The following is a 15452-nucleotide window of genomic DNA, read 5'->3' as shown; positions in this document are numbered from 1 at the left end:
TGTGGACGAGAGAAGCAAGCAGGCCAAGACCCCCGGAGTGTGAACTCTGAGCCGCCAAGCTTAACAAACAAACCCTCCAGCCAGGTGAAGGCAGATCTCCAGGCCAGGAGGTGTGTCCTGAGCGTCACAAGGGGTTCCTTCTTTTGTTTTGTTGCCTCCCTGCCTTGGCCTCTCACTCCCCTTATTAATTGTGATTCTCTAGCTTTACCCTCCGAGGTGGAGATTAAATGCTGAGCTGGCGGGAAGCGCTCTCGAAACCTGCAAGCACTGCATTTGCAGGCCTTGCTCCCAGGGACCTGCTCGGCCCTCCGCCCGCCCAGGCCCAGGCACTTCCATTCATCTGACCTTTTGCCATCATAGACATTATCAGCCCCATCGGTAGGTGCTAATCCCTCCTGATTGGAAAAGGATTTTTCCCTTTCCTTGCCTTCCACCACCTCCCTCCCCTTTTATGCTTGAAGGTAAAGTTATGTTTCAAAATAATCTCTTGCATCTAAATATACTGTTTTTAGGGGCTCCTGGGTGGCTTGGTTCAGTTGAGCGTCTGCCTTTGGCTCAGGTCATGATCTCAGGGTCCTGGGATCGAGCCCCCTGTGTTGGGCTCCCGGCTCAGAGGGAAGTCTCTCTGTCCCTCTGCCACCCCCACCCCGGTACCCCCTGCCCTGCTCCTGCACTCGTGCTCTCTCTCTCTCAAATAAATAAATAATTCTTATAAAAGTAAATAAGCATACTCTTTTTGTAAGCATAGAACTTTCATTTTCATTTACTCGATTTGGAAAATTTAAAAACAAGTGCCTCAGAGGACCTGCAGATTGTCAAATTCAATGGTTTCCAAAGTGTAGCTCTGTGGCCAGCAGCATCCACACTACCTGGGAACTCATTAAAAAGGCAAATTTTCGGGGCACCTGGGTGGCTCAGTGGTTGAGTGTCTGTCTTCAGCTCAGGGCATGATCCCGGGGTCCTGGGATCGAGTTCCACATGAGGCTCCCCACAGGGATGAGGTGGTCAGGGAAGGCTTCCCGGAGGTCACGTTTGAGTTGGATCTAAAGGATGAGCAGGAGTTGGTGACATGAACAAGAGAAGGCAGAGGCCACGACTTATGCAAAAATGTTTTGGAGCAGAAAGCACTTGGCCTTTTCCAGAAACCCTGGTATGGCTACAGCTTGGTGAGTGAGGAGAGCGGCTGAAGCAGAGAGAGAGAAGGAGAGCCAGGCACACAGAAGAGTGAAAGAGAAGATAGAGAGGGGAGCTGAGGCTGCGTGGGCCTCTGATGGCCCCACCCAGGTCCCCTAAGACAGGCTTGGGCTCCTGACCCTCCGGCCACCTCTGAAGGGCTCCTTCTACCACCTGCAGTCCTGCTCTGCCTGCTAGAGGGGCCTCATGCTGGAATCACACAGTCTCTGCTTGGATCCTCCAGGTGTAGGAAACTCTCACCCTCCCTCATCTCTGAAACAAGGTAGCCTGTCCACATCTGGAAAGTTCTATCTGGCCTTTCATTATATGGAGTCCAATTCTGATTCCTCTTTCTTCAGGTACTGAAAGAAGTGGTCAGCTTGCCCTCCCCACCCCTTATCTCCTCTTTGTCCAGAGTCCAGACATCTTCACACCCATGATGAGGCTGTGTGGCAGCTCTGGGATCAAATCGCCTGCATGCCAGCCTGGCTCTGTCACCGAAGCATGACCCTCTGGGCCTCAGTTTACTCCTATGCAAACTAGGCTTAGTAGGAAGAACCCCTAAGGTGTAGGTTTGTTGTGACATTTAAGAGGCATAAAGCACATGAAGGGATTCAGAAGCATTCTGTGAGGGATAGCCACTATTAGGGCTCCTCTGGGGCCTGCTTTCCATTTGTAGGGCCGCCCTGCTGTCCCTCCCTAGATGGCATGATCCATGAGTGGCCACCGAGAAGATGGCACAATACATGAGTGGCCACCCAAATTGGCCACAATGCAATGGGCTTATTCCCTCCCAATCCAGCATCTGCCTTCCAGAATAAAAGCAGAGTCTGAGTAGTAGAGAGAAGGCTTATCGCTATAGTGATGGGAAAACCCTTAGGCCCTGCACCTGTGACATGAGCACACTGTATATTTGCTCCCAGCCTTAGTAAGAGGACAGGACGTTCACACTGTCAGGAGAATGGACACATCTAGAAGGGAGCAGCTTCTGCTTCTGGGTACAAGGGGGTGGCTGGCGGCAGACCACCTACCTCTCCCATGGGTAGCAGGATGGAAGCAGAGGTCCCTGATGATCCAGCTGCATGAAGGCATGAGAGCTGCGGAACCAGCTAGGACCGGAGAGCAGTGGTTCACACAGTCTGCTTTTGAACCCAAGTGTGTGTGTCCCTCTCCTATTTTTTTTATTAGCAGTTTCATCTTCTCTCAGGCTTTGGGGATTGCTGTGAACCCCGCAGTTGGGGAATGCACCATCCTGTCCCCATCTGGGTCACCTGTAAATGGCCAGAGGGGTGCATTTCCTCTGTCTCAGATCCAAAATGCAAAAATAAAACAAAAAAGCAAGCAAACAGTAACCCAGGGAAGGGATTTGGGAGGTGCTAACAAATCAAGCAGACTGTCCAAGGTGAGGTGGACAGGGGGAGGACTCACTCTGCCGTTCCCCCTCGCACTGCACACCCCGTGCGTCTGCCCCCAGGTGCCAGCTGCTGCCTCGAACCTTTCAGTCTGTTCTCCCTGCTGCTTGTCATCTCCTGGGGACGATGCTCAAAACCAGAAAGCTTGTCACTGGAAGGGCCGCATCCCTAAGCAGCGCATCTATCGGACAAAATAGCTACCTCGAAGGATTCGTGTTTCTGCTCTGGCTCTCTCCTCCCACACCCCCAAGACGAAGGAGTTGTGGCACTGATGGTAACACACATTTATTGAGCATTTACTGTGTACCAGACACTGAGCCCTTTACATGTATTAATCTCCTAAAGATCCTCTCTCGTATACATCTAGTGTCTTCATTTTATGAAAGAAGAAACAGAGCTCAGAGAATAGGTCACCTGCAGAGTTCGTGAGCGGCATATCCAAAACCCAAGTGCCATCTGACCGCATGGCCCTCGTGCTTAACACCATTGGGTTTACCCCGTCTTTAGTCGCCTGTGGCTCCAAGCATCTACTCTCTGAAACATCTGTAGGGTCTGGCCCCTGACAGAGGAATGAGTGACTGAGCTTACAAATCCCCCACATCAGTGGAAGAACGTTGGCCACCTGCCAGGCCAAAAGAGCCTCCAAATGAGGGTCTGATCCATGCCACTCTTTGACCTTTCTCAGGACCAAGCCTGACTTCACAGCCCCCGAGTCATTTCACTGAAGGAGCCAGTGGATGATGGGCTTTATGTTTCAGGTTCCTGACTTAGCATCACATGGCTGATGTGACATGACGCAACTGGAGGCCTTAAGGGGCGCCATCTTGCCGGCATGCGACAGCTCTGAAGTCTCATTCAGGTGGCCTGTGTGGCCGTGGGCTCTAGGAAAATCTGCTATTCACTGTTTTTTTATTTTTTTATTTTTATTTTTTTTTCACTTTTTTTTCCACTTTTTTAAATGGAGGTTTTCCTTCTTTTCAGGGTGACTGAAGTCTTTCTAATGAGAAATGCCAAGTTTAAGGTCACCTCAAATCCTCAACGGTTTTTTGGAACACGCCTTACGAGATTCCTTCTGAAGCTGAATGTTATAAAAGGCTCCCAACTACCCATTTGTTCAGCTATTTTACTGTGACTGAGTTTATTTTCCTAATGGGAAAGCAAACAGCAAACAGCAAACAGCAAGGGCTGTTTTAAAATCATTCCCAAATTGGTCAACGAGGGAGAAAAATTCAGCCACCTGAAAAAAAAGAAAAACAAAACAGAACTGAAGTATTATTTCAGCCATTCAAGTGATGACACGGATGTTTCACCTCTTTCCTCCCTTTTATCAACTATACTGTGGATAGTTGATGAGATCTACAGTTTGCCAGAACCATCTGGATTGCTAACTCTAACCTGTATTCTGGAGTTTGGCAGGATTAAATAATTATTGGAGGCTATTCCTTCTCTCACCCCCATCCAGATTTTTTTTTTTTCGACACCAAACAAATGGAGAAACCCTATCTGCCACTTGTGCCCAGGGATCTGGAATTGGAACTTCCACCGTCGATGGCTTATGATTTTCCTCAGTGCTCTAGAAGCTTCTGAGATCTAGTTTTTTCCTAACAGAGGCTTTGTCTGTAGTGAATGAACCCTGACTACAAAGCTGGCTTGCTTAAAACAATGGAGTTATAAAGACAATAGGAAAGAAGGTGCTGGCTCAGTGTGCTCAGCACGAACGCCCTACAGAGCCATCTGTGGTGATCTTAGCTGAGCCACTCCTGATGCTGTCAGGTTCAGGGACAGGTGCTCTCCTATTTACCCCTTCCACGGCTCTGGCAGAGGAAGTTCAGTGCAGGCTATGGCACCCACTATCTATACGTAATGATTCTGTTTAAAGTTTCCCTGTGCTCCGCCACTCGAGATACGCCAGGCTGCCAACAGAATGAAGAGAAGCAGAGAACTGAGACCATTGTTTGAGTATTTTAGGCTTGCTTCCCCTGTGTCCCTCCCCCCTCCAATACTTCCAAATGTGGGTCACTCAAGATAATCCGCAGAATATGAAGAGGGTATGAGATCATCTAACTGCTTTCCAAGCGGCAGTTGACAGCAACAGCATGGGTTCGGTGGCCTGGGTCAGGCACTGGGCAGCCCTCTGGATTTCACACAGCAGCCAATGAGGCACCGATCCCTGCTGACCCGACCTCCACGAGGACATTCATCCCCAGCTCCCTTGTCCCCTGCAGGGCCAGGTCCTCATGGCCTCCCACCTGGGCTGCTACATCAGCCCCATCTGGTCTCCATGCCCACTGCCCTCACCCCACCCCATCTCGCCCTTGCCACACGCTGCCACTGGGTTGCTCCAAGTAGGAACCAATCTGATCATATCGGTCCTCTCTGTAAGGGCGCGGATAGCTCTCCCTAAGCCACGGAATAAAGTCTAAACTGGTCGCCCCATCATCAGAGCTCCAGGCCGTAGCCTCTGAGCCTTACTGCCCCTCAGTCCCGTGAGCCCCACCACTCAGGGAAGCCCACGTCACCCACTCATCCTCTCCGTTCTGCTCGGCCACTCGATGCTGAGCAGAACCACAGTGACATTGGGAGGGGGGACACAGATGCATCTCCACACACCGCCCCCACCAAAGCGAGCGCCACAGCATGTCCCCAACAACACACGGATAGAATGGCCTGATGTCCCCGAGGGAAAATGTACCTGTCCGAGATGAGAAATGTTAGAACAAGGGATGTGGCCGTACGTGATTCACAAATTAGTTCCATACGATCGGTGGGTGTGAAGAGCAACATTTGTCTTGATGAGACAGAAATTTCAAACAAAGGAAAATAATGGACACCAAAAGGCGGACAGACATCCCCCCATCACACCCCAGTGAGCCCCCTGGAGTGGCAGTCTTGCCTGCTGGCCACCCCTCCTGGGGCGCTCCTTGCCCTGGTCTGTGAACACCATGCCAGCCCTCACTGCCCACGGGCTCTTGCTTCCTGTCTCTGGGCCTCTCTGGTGCTCACAGCTGACTGGGCACTTTGGTTCCATCCTCTCTAGGAAAGACCTGCAGAAAGGTAGGTAGTCCCTGACCTGGGACCCCCTGATTTTCTTCTTCCTCATGGAGAGCCCCATCTTGGGCAGCCCAGGCCCTGTCTCCTGGGACTCTATATTTTACCCACAGTGGTTATTTACTGGTTCCCAACTCACATTTTCCCAGCTTCCAAATCCTGCTTTTGCCAGCCTTTCTGCCCGCAATGCTCATAAACCACCCTGCAGCCCCCACACCCTCTTGCTATACAGCTCCACTTCTTAGATTTCCTGGATCCACCCACCCCCAACCCCAACAAACAGGAAAGAAGTGTCCCCATTATGCGTTACCTAGGATGGGTAGGAACTGTCTACAGAACAGTGACAATATGGGGATGTCATTGTATTAAGTAATCTGCGTACTGGAAATGTGCCTTATGAGGAGATCTGTGCGTGGTCATATGTGTTTAGGAATAATTTATATGTTTCTAATGGTAGAGATAGGCTGTATGAATCAGCTGTATTAGAATTAGACAAATATGTCTTAATCAGTAAAATACAGAAAAACCAAGGAAAAATAATACATTTTCTGCATTTTGACAAACATCTTGGTCAACAGGATACTTTTTGACATAGGAATATCAAAGAGAAAGGGACTCTTTTTTGCCATTTTAGGGACCACAATAGAGGTGGGAGGTGGATTTGGGGATTTATGCAGAAGACAGTCCCTGTGATCACCTGGGGGGACACAGGTGGCACTCAACCCATGCAGGGACTCAGGAGAGGCACCTGCCGTTATTTCTGCCGCTGGTGCAGCCACCAAGATTGTAAATACACGTCAGCCCTCAGTCCTCATCAGACATGACCCATCTGCACCAGTCAACATAGCAGACCACCCCCTCCTCCTAGAAATAACTCCTCCATTTGACTTTTAGGACATCTGATTTTCCTCTTCCATCCACGGTGCAGCAACTCGGACTTCTTCACTGGTGGGTTTCTCATCTCTGTGAGCTTTCATTGTGGGAGAGTGGCCTTTGGCAGCCATCTGCACCTCAGCAACTGATGACTCCTCTTGCCATTTGCTCAGACCAAAAGTTCCAGCATTGTTTTTGCCTTCCCTCTGTCAAACCCCACATCCAGTCACCAGAAATCCTGGGGCTCCCCCTCCAGCATCTGTCTGCATCTCACCACTGCCACCCCTGTCACCCTAAGCTGAATCAGCACTGTCTCTGTACCTTGCAATAGTTCCCTAACAGGCCCCTCTGCCTCTCCTCTGCCCGCCCCACTCCCCACCAAAGTGTACTCACAGCATGACCTCTGGGATCCTTCAAACATCTAAGTCAGATCATGTCACTCCTTCACTCAAAACCTTGGCTTCCCAGCTTAGAGGAGAAGCTGGCCATCCTGCAAGGCTCCACCTGGCCTCATCTCCCAGATGTGCGGCCTCTTTGCTGGACCTCCAACACACAGGCAACCCCTACCTCAGGACTTTTGCAGCTGCTGTTCCTCAGCCCAGGTTGCTCCTCACTCAGATATTCACATGATTTGGTCACATACCCTCCTCAGGTTGCTGCTTAAATGTCACCTTCTCAGTGAGGCCCCGTCTGGACTTCTTATTCTAAATTCTAACCCCATGTCCACCCCATCCTTCCCTCTCCCCCATTCAGCTTTAGTCTTTTTCTATATCATCTGACAGAGTTGTTAAGATTTGTGTATATACATGCATACACACAAACACGCACTAGAATGTAAGCTCCATAAGGACAAGAAGTTTTATGTTTTATTCACAGGTGTATCTTAACACCTAGAACAGCACTTGGTACATAATAGATGATAAATAACACTTTTTGACTGCTTTGTGGTTCCATTTTGATTCACCGGAATCACTTGATATCTTGACTGTGTGGGAAGAATCCCTGGGCCCCAGGGGATAGGATGGCAAGTCAGTCTACCATAGTACCCACTGTGGGCATCGCAGGGCTGGACTCACCTGTAAAGTTTCTCTGTGCCTCTCACATCTCAAGATCTTCAGAGCCTACCATGGGGCCTAAAACAACATGAGTCGATAGATGCTTTTTGAACTAATAAAATCCAGATAATTCAGGTCAAAGAGGAACCTGAATTAAAGGAGATAATATGATACCACAGATGTGGTTCAAACGATTCTTTTTCTTGTTCTGCTCATCCTCTGGTGGTTGCTGAGGCAACCACATCACTTGTATGTAGCAGTATATCACTTTGGGCACAGTAAGTTGAACACCTGAGTTTACCTGAGGATGTGGAGTTTCTGAGTAGCTTCCCACATTCACACTTGCTCCTGTCATTGTCAAATAGGAACCTCCTCCATTGTGAATGGAGGGGGCACAGAATAAGTCATCATAAGCCTTGGATTCTAGACTTCCCTCCACACTTACCAGCCTTATGCATGATTTTAACCCATGTGATCCTGTTTCTTCATCTGAAGTTAATTCTCTTATCATAAGAAAGTAACTGGCTAGTGAATTTGGTGCATCCAATTCAAAAATGACTTGTTAAAGGAGACTTATGGTTTACGAACAGATAGAAAGCAAGAATCACCAGGACCCACTGCAGGTTCAGAGAGAAAAAGCTCTGTCAGATAAATTGTTTCTTTCTTTGATAGGATTACTAGACTGGTAGAGATGAAATAGATCAAGGATTTAGGAATTGAATGGGGCATTTGATAAGTTCAATGGGGTTGCCATATGGATTGTATGTAAGGACTAATGAATTGGGTATGAAGACCACTGGGTGGCTTGGGGACTGGTTGGATACTGTTATTCAGGGGCTGAAATTCAATGATCTCAGAGAGAGGTTCTGAACTCAGGACCTCAAGCATCTGTTCTTGGCAAAGTCCTGCTGAACATGTTTAGCATTGGCTTGAACGAAAACCCTAAAGAGGATATGTCTATTACATTTGTGGATAGGCTGAAGGACAAGGGTCAGAATCAATATACAAACCAATCTCATAGACTATTAACAGTGGGTTGAATCCAAACTTATTAAATGGAAAAGCCAATGTGCTACCTTTAGCTTCTCAGGGCAACCAGTCCAGGTATAGAGTGTGGGAAGCACAGCACAGAAGCAGAAGACCTGAAAAAGTGTGATGGGTTTCTCTTGACATGAGTCAAAACGTGATGTTGTTGTGTAGACCACCCCACTCTATTCTATGTCATCCCCTCCCACAAAAAGCTATCTTTGTCTTTGGTTATATTCGTGGAATTGTATCCACAGGTGTGAGGTCCATCCCACTGTGCACACTCCAGTGGTTTTACATCTACAATACCATTAAAAATATAATAAAATTTTAGGAATAAACTCAACAGAAGTGTGAAACTTATACTCTGAAAACCAGAACACTATTAAAAGAAATTAAAGAAGACCTAAGTAAATGGGAAGACATCCTATGTACATGGATCGGAAGACTTACTATCGTTGGCATGGAAATACTCCCCAAATGGACCTACAGTTTAAGCACAATCTATGAAAATCTCAGCTGGCTTCTATGTAGAAATTGACAAGCTGATTATAAATTCATATGGAAATGCAAGAGATCCAGAATAGCCAAAACAATCTTGAGAAATGAGAACAAGGTTGGAAGACTCATACTCTGTAATTTCAAAACTAACTACAGAGCTTCAATAATTAAGACAGTTTGGTACATGATAAGGACAGACAGATCAATGGAGCATACTTAAAAGTTCAGAAATATACCCTTGCATTTATAATCAGTTGATTTTTGACAGGGATGCTAAGACAATTTAGTAGGAGAAAGGAATAGTATTTTTAATAAATGGTTCTGGGACAACTGGGTATCATACGAAAACAGTGAGCTGACCTCTTCATCACACTATATTCAAAACTGGATTCAAAATAGATGAAAGACCTAAATGTGAGAGCTAAAATGATGAGACTCTTATTAAAAGAAACAAAAGAAGAAAAAAAGGACATAATCTCTGTGACCTTAGACTAGGCAATGGTTTATTAGAAACGACACCAAAAGAACAAGCAAAAGGAAGGAAAAAATTAGATAAATTTGTCTTAATCAAAATTTAAAACTTCTGTGCTTCAAAGGACACTATCAAAGGAATGAAAAGACAATCCACAGGATGGGAGAAAATATTTGAAAATCATGTATCTGATGAGGGAGTATCTATATCTAAAGTATGTATCTAGAATATATGAATAACTTTTATAAGCAAATAATAAAAAGATACAGCTCAATTTAAAAATGGGCAAAAAATCTGAATAGACACTTCTTCAAAAAAGATACAGAAATGGCCAACAGGCCGACATCTATAGATGTTAGTGAAAAGCAAATCAAAACACAATGATATATCACTTCACACCCACAAGGATGACTATAATCAAAAAGACAGATAGTACCTCATGATCCAGCAATTGCACTACTAGATAATGACCCAAAGAATATAAAAATACTAATTCAAAGGGGCACATGCACCCCAATGTTTACTGCAGCATTACCTATAATAGCCAAATTATGGAACAGCCCAAGTGTCCACCTACTGATGAATGGATAAAGCAGATGTGATATACATATACAATGGAATATTACTCAGCCATAAAGAATGAAATCTTGCCATTTGCAATGACATGGATGGGGCTAGAGAGTAGTACGCTAAGTGACATTAAGTGAATCAGAGAATGACATATACCATATGATTTCACTCATATGTGGAATTTAATAAACAAAACAAATGAGCAAAGGGGGAAAAAGAGAGAGAGGGAAACCAAGAAACACACTCTAAGCTATAGAGAACAAACTGGTGATTACCAGATGGGAGGTGGGTGGGAAGGTTGAGTTAAATAAGTGATGGGTCGGGGTGCCTGGGTGCTCAGTTAAGCATCTGACTCCTGATTTTGGCTCATGTCATGATCTCAGTGTCATGAGATCGAGCCCCATGTCAGGCTCCCCACTGGGCAGGGAACTTGCTTAAAAGTCTCTCTCTCTCTCCCTCTCCCTCTCCCCCTCCCTGCCCCACTTTGCTCCCTCTCACTCTCTTTCTCTCTCTCTCTCAAAGATAAATAAATAAATAAGCAATGGGGATTAGGAGTGTACTTGTCAGATGAGCACCAGGTATTGCATAGAAGTGTTGAATCACTATTTTGTACCATAAAACTAATACGACACTGTATGTTAACTAACTAGAATTTGAATACAACTTTAAAAAAAAAACCCACAGATATTTGAACCCTCACACACTGCTGGTTGGAGTGTGAAATGGTGTAGGTATTTTGGAAAACAGTTTGGAGTTCCACAGAAAGTGAAGCACAGACTCACCACACAACCCAGCAATTCTGCTCCTAGGTTTATACTCAGGAGAAGTGAAAACACACATCCGCACAACAGCGTGCAGTGCACAGCATTATTCTAAGAGCCAGTAAGTGGAAATAATTGCCATGTCCATCATCTGACTAATGAATAAACACAGTGTGATATATCCACACCCTGGAGTATTATTCAGCAACAAAAAGAAGTGAAGTAGTGACACAGGCTTCCACAGGGACCAACCTTAAAAACACTGTGCCAGAATGGAAGAGGCAGTCACAGAAGATCACATCCTGTACAACTGCATTTACATGAAATATCCATAACAGGCAACTCTAGGGAGATGAAAAGCAATTAGTAGTTTCCAAGGGCTGGGAGTTAGGGGAGAAATGGAAAGTGAGTGCTAATGGGTATGGGATCTTCTTTTGGGGTGATGAAAACATTTGTAAAATTGATTCGTGATGGCTGCACAACCCCAAGATACACTAAGAGCCATTGGATTATAAGCTTTAAATGAGTGAAATGCATGGCATGTGAGTTATAGCTCAAAAATATTATTAGGAAGAAGAGGAGGTCAGCAATAAACCAGGCCTCAAAACAACAAAAGGCTGTAAAATCACATCCTAGGAGGAAAAGCTGAAAATACTAGCAGTAAAACAGAAAAACTCCAGGGAAGAAGCCATCTTCCCATATTTGAAAGGCTTGTACATGGAGAGGGAAGTAGATGACCATGTGGCCTTGAAGCAGACTCCGCTCCTCCGTCTGGACAGCTCACTCTCTGCCCACACCCCATAACTCCTATAGACTTTTCACAGCTCAGCTCAACTGTTACCACAGGGATACTCTTTGGGAATCCTTCCCCCAACTTTGCTGTGCGTTCTCCTAGATTCAGAGCACTCCATTTGTAATAACACATTTTTTAATTTAATCATTGGGTTATAGTCTGAGGATCTCACTAAATTACAAGCTCCATGAAGGGACCTGTTGGCTTCCATGTGCTGTTGCCTCCCTGGATCTTGCCACGGTTCCTGACATAGAAGAGGCAGTTAATAAGTATTGGTTGAATGAAAAGGTGAATAAGCCCTAACTGTTAGGAATTACAAACAGAGAGTGTAGGGAAGAACCTTCTGGAATCAGAGCTGCCAACAGGTCCAAAGAGCTGTGTTGAGTGCCCTCACACCTCCCGTTCAAGCATTTGGGGAACAAATGTGTTATCATTCCATGACTCCTTTGTGTCATGATTAAAGCACCAAAGAGATGGTCAGATGGAATTTCTTTCCTTTCTGTTTTAAAATCTCATAAATAGTCCATGTACTCCGGAAAAATCCTAAAAGGCAGGTAAGAAAAGGAAGTAAATCAAATCACCCATAATCTCCCTACAAGGGATGGCCACAGTTAGCACAACTGACCCTTGAACAACATAAGAGTTAGGGGTGCTGACCCCCAAAACTTGACTACTAATAGCCTACTGCTGATCAGAAGCCTTGGCAATAATATAAAGCCAATTAACACGTATCTTGTATACGTATTATAGACTGCATTCTTGCCAAAAAATAAGCTAGAGAAAATGTCACTAAGAAAATCATAAGGGAAAATACATTTACAGCACTGTCCTACATGTGCCAAGAATAAATCTGCATATAAGTAGACCTGCACAGTTCAAACCCAGGTGGTTCAAGGGTCAACTGTATATCCTTCTGGACATTGGCTGCATAGCATTTCATTATGTGGACAAATACTGCTTTCATTAGTATGGGATTATGTCAATCTTTGTACATTCCATAATGTTTAATCATAGCTCCTAGCTCAAATTTATTGGATATTTAATTAGCACCAGGCACTATGCTAAACATTTCATATGCATTCCTAAAACCCAATGAGGTGAATACTTACTATTATTCACATTTCATAGCAGAGATGGAAAAACTGGGGTTTAGAGAAATCACCTAACTTTGTCATGGCTATAGACCAGTGAATGGCAGAGCCAGATTCAGACACCAGTAATCTGACTCCAGACTCCAGGGAAGGTCTCACTGATGTTTGTTGAATGAATCACCGACTGGATGCATGAGTGAATGAGTGTGTGCTCAACTGCCCACACTGGGAAAAATTAAGCTTCTCTTAATCAGCTGGTTGATTCTTATCTGACAAATGCTCCAAATCTTATATCACTCATCTCTTCTTGGGTTACTCTATCTTAAGGCGAAAAATGGGGTCCACCTCCCACCAGCTATTGGAGAGACTCTTCCTCCAGGGAAGCCCCAATACCTTCTTGTATGAAGTCACCATGGAGCCACTGCGGGCAGAATACAGCCTGGGCCACTTCCAGCCACCTGCACCCCCCCCCCCAATAGGCGCTGAAGCCGATGGGCCCCTGCGGCCGCTGGGATGCTGCTGCGTCCATTCGTCCACTTCGAAGATGCGGTGCCACGTCCCGCTGGTACAGACGCTGCCAGCGCGGGTGCCACCGCCACCGCCAGTGCTGGTGCCACCGCCACTGTGCAAGTGCCACCAACACTGCCAGCGCCGGGCTCACCGCCTCTGCTGCTGTTGCCGCTGCGTCACTGGAACTACCATCCCATCAGCGCTGCAGGGGGTTGGAGGGGGCAGGCACGGGGGCCAGGAGCTTTCTGGAACTGTTGGCTCCATCCCCAGTCAGTCTGAGGCAGATGAGGGACAGACTGAGAGACAGGTCATCAAGGAGCCTTGAGAATTCCCCTCTCCTCCAAAGGCAGCTTTGCTAGGAAACGTCTGGGCATCTCCTGGGGGAGGACTTCTTCCCTCATGCAAACAGAATCCTAGAAAGCCCAACCCACTTTCCCCAGATGCCTCTAAAGACCAGGAGGGAGCAGGGCAGCCCAAGCTGGGACCTGCTTCCCAACCCTTCCCCTCCCACCTGCTTGAGGCTGACCATGCACCTTTGTCCCACTAACACTGAGGCTGACGGCCACCTTTGTGTCTCTCTCTTAAAATGCTGCAAGACCTCATGGTGTGCATTTGTGAGCTCAGCTTATGACCTGGCCCTATTTACCCTTCAGCCCTGTTTCTCAAATATACCATTTTTATTATTTGATCATATGTATATCTCCAAACCCTCTCGGAATAAAGCAGGAAGTTAGAAAAATGAAAGGAGATACGAGGAAGAGCATTGATAAGAATTTTTATACGCACATGTTGCAAAGGGAAGCTCATTTCTGACTTTGGTGTGTTTCATTAGGGATTTTCTTTTTTCCTGAAGATTTCAAACAAGCAGAAATTCTTGGCCAAATGACTTGGGAATTCCAGGTGAAAAGCAGGACTCTCTCAGGAAGCTTTCTGAACCTGAATTACAGAATTACAAACTGTTCGCTCCCTGCTTTTTGTAGGCACACATTTAGAATGCTGCTGGGCATGGCTGATCCTGGGCAATGTTGGCATTTAGGGGCCTCCACCTTCCCTGACCCTCCACGGTCTTCAGCCCAGAACTCCCTCCTTAGAGAGCACCCAGATTCGCACCCTACCCTAGGTCGGCCATAACCAGCAAATACACGTCAAGGCTTTACTGCTGTCTCTCCATGCTTCCCAGTAAGAAGAATCACAGAACTGCAAAGGGCCACCTACATAACCGACGGGACCCAGTATACAATGAAAATGCAGGAGCCCTCTTTCAAGTTATAGAGAATTTCATAACGGTAACATCCGAGCATTAAAACAAGCCCAGGGCCTGTGCGACTACAGGGGCACGGGTCCAAGCTGGCCCTTCCTACCCAAAGGAATGTAATGATACACCAAGGACACTCAGATGCATAGCTTAGAAAACTAGTTTATATATATCTGCAAAGCCCTATTTTTAATGGAAAAACACTAAAAATTGGAGATTTTTTTTTTAATTTTAAACTTCAGATACACCATTCCTGCAGAAGTGCTAGTTGATTCAGCTCTGTAATTAGGGCTCTTTTGGTTAAAAGCATGAGAGACTGTCTTAACTTTCACCCTGCTTCCCTCCAAGGCTTTATACCCTGAAAGCATTTTGTATATTAAGGCAGAAGCTTGCAGCAATTAACAAGATGCTGGATGCCATAGCAAGACTGGAAAGGGTCAGATCCCCATGGATCCAAGTGGTTCTCAAAGGATAGACAGGATCTGGCCAGGCTAGTAGAACGATTCCAGAAAGGGAGCAAAGGAGCAGAGAGAGAAGCAAAGGGCATGACTGGTCAGAGGCAGGAAGAGGGTCAACAGGACAACGAGGAGGGCCCACCCAGGGCCACTGAATTACTTTAGAAAGGCAGTAAGAACCTAACAGCTTGTAAAGTTTTAGAGTCTGATTTTAAAACCAGGTTTTCATGCTTATGGTGGGTAAAAATAAACATGACAAAAGGGCACTTGTATATAAATAATACGTGAACTTTTTTCCCTCTATAAGCAGGCAATAGTGTGAGCATAGAATCCATAAAAGAATTTTTTGCCCTTGAGCTGGCTATTACTGAATCTTCACCCAACTTGCCAGATCTCACATGTGCCTCTTAGCTCTAACAGAGTTTTGGGGTTTTGTGCCAAGGCTACTCTCTGTGCT

The 15452-nt window shown here is 46.1% G+C and overlaps 1 long non-coding RNA gene across 1 annotated transcript in view; it reads right to left on the bottom strand.

Moving 5' to 3' along the window:
• Positions 1–2958: 2958 nt before the first annotated feature.
• The window catches only part of LOC121484000, a 31287-nt gene continuing 18793 nt past the window's right edge, over positions 2959–15452 (bottom strand). Inside the window, exon 3 of the long non-coding RNA XR_005985908.1 lies at positions 2959–3822. This is a non-coding gene — a long non-coding RNA (uncharacterized LOC121484000). The remainder of the gene's footprint in view (positions 3823–15452) is intronic.

Source organism: Vulpes lagopus, chromosome 2 (genome assembly GCF_018345385.1).
Source record: "Vulpes lagopus strain Blue_001 chromosome 2, ASM1834538v1, whole genome shotgun sequence".
NCBI lineage: Eukaryota > Metazoa > Chordata > Mammalia > Carnivora > Canidae > Vulpes > Vulpes lagopus.
Note: the sequence above shows the minus strand (reverse complement) of the source record. Positions and strands in the feature narration are given on the sequence as shown.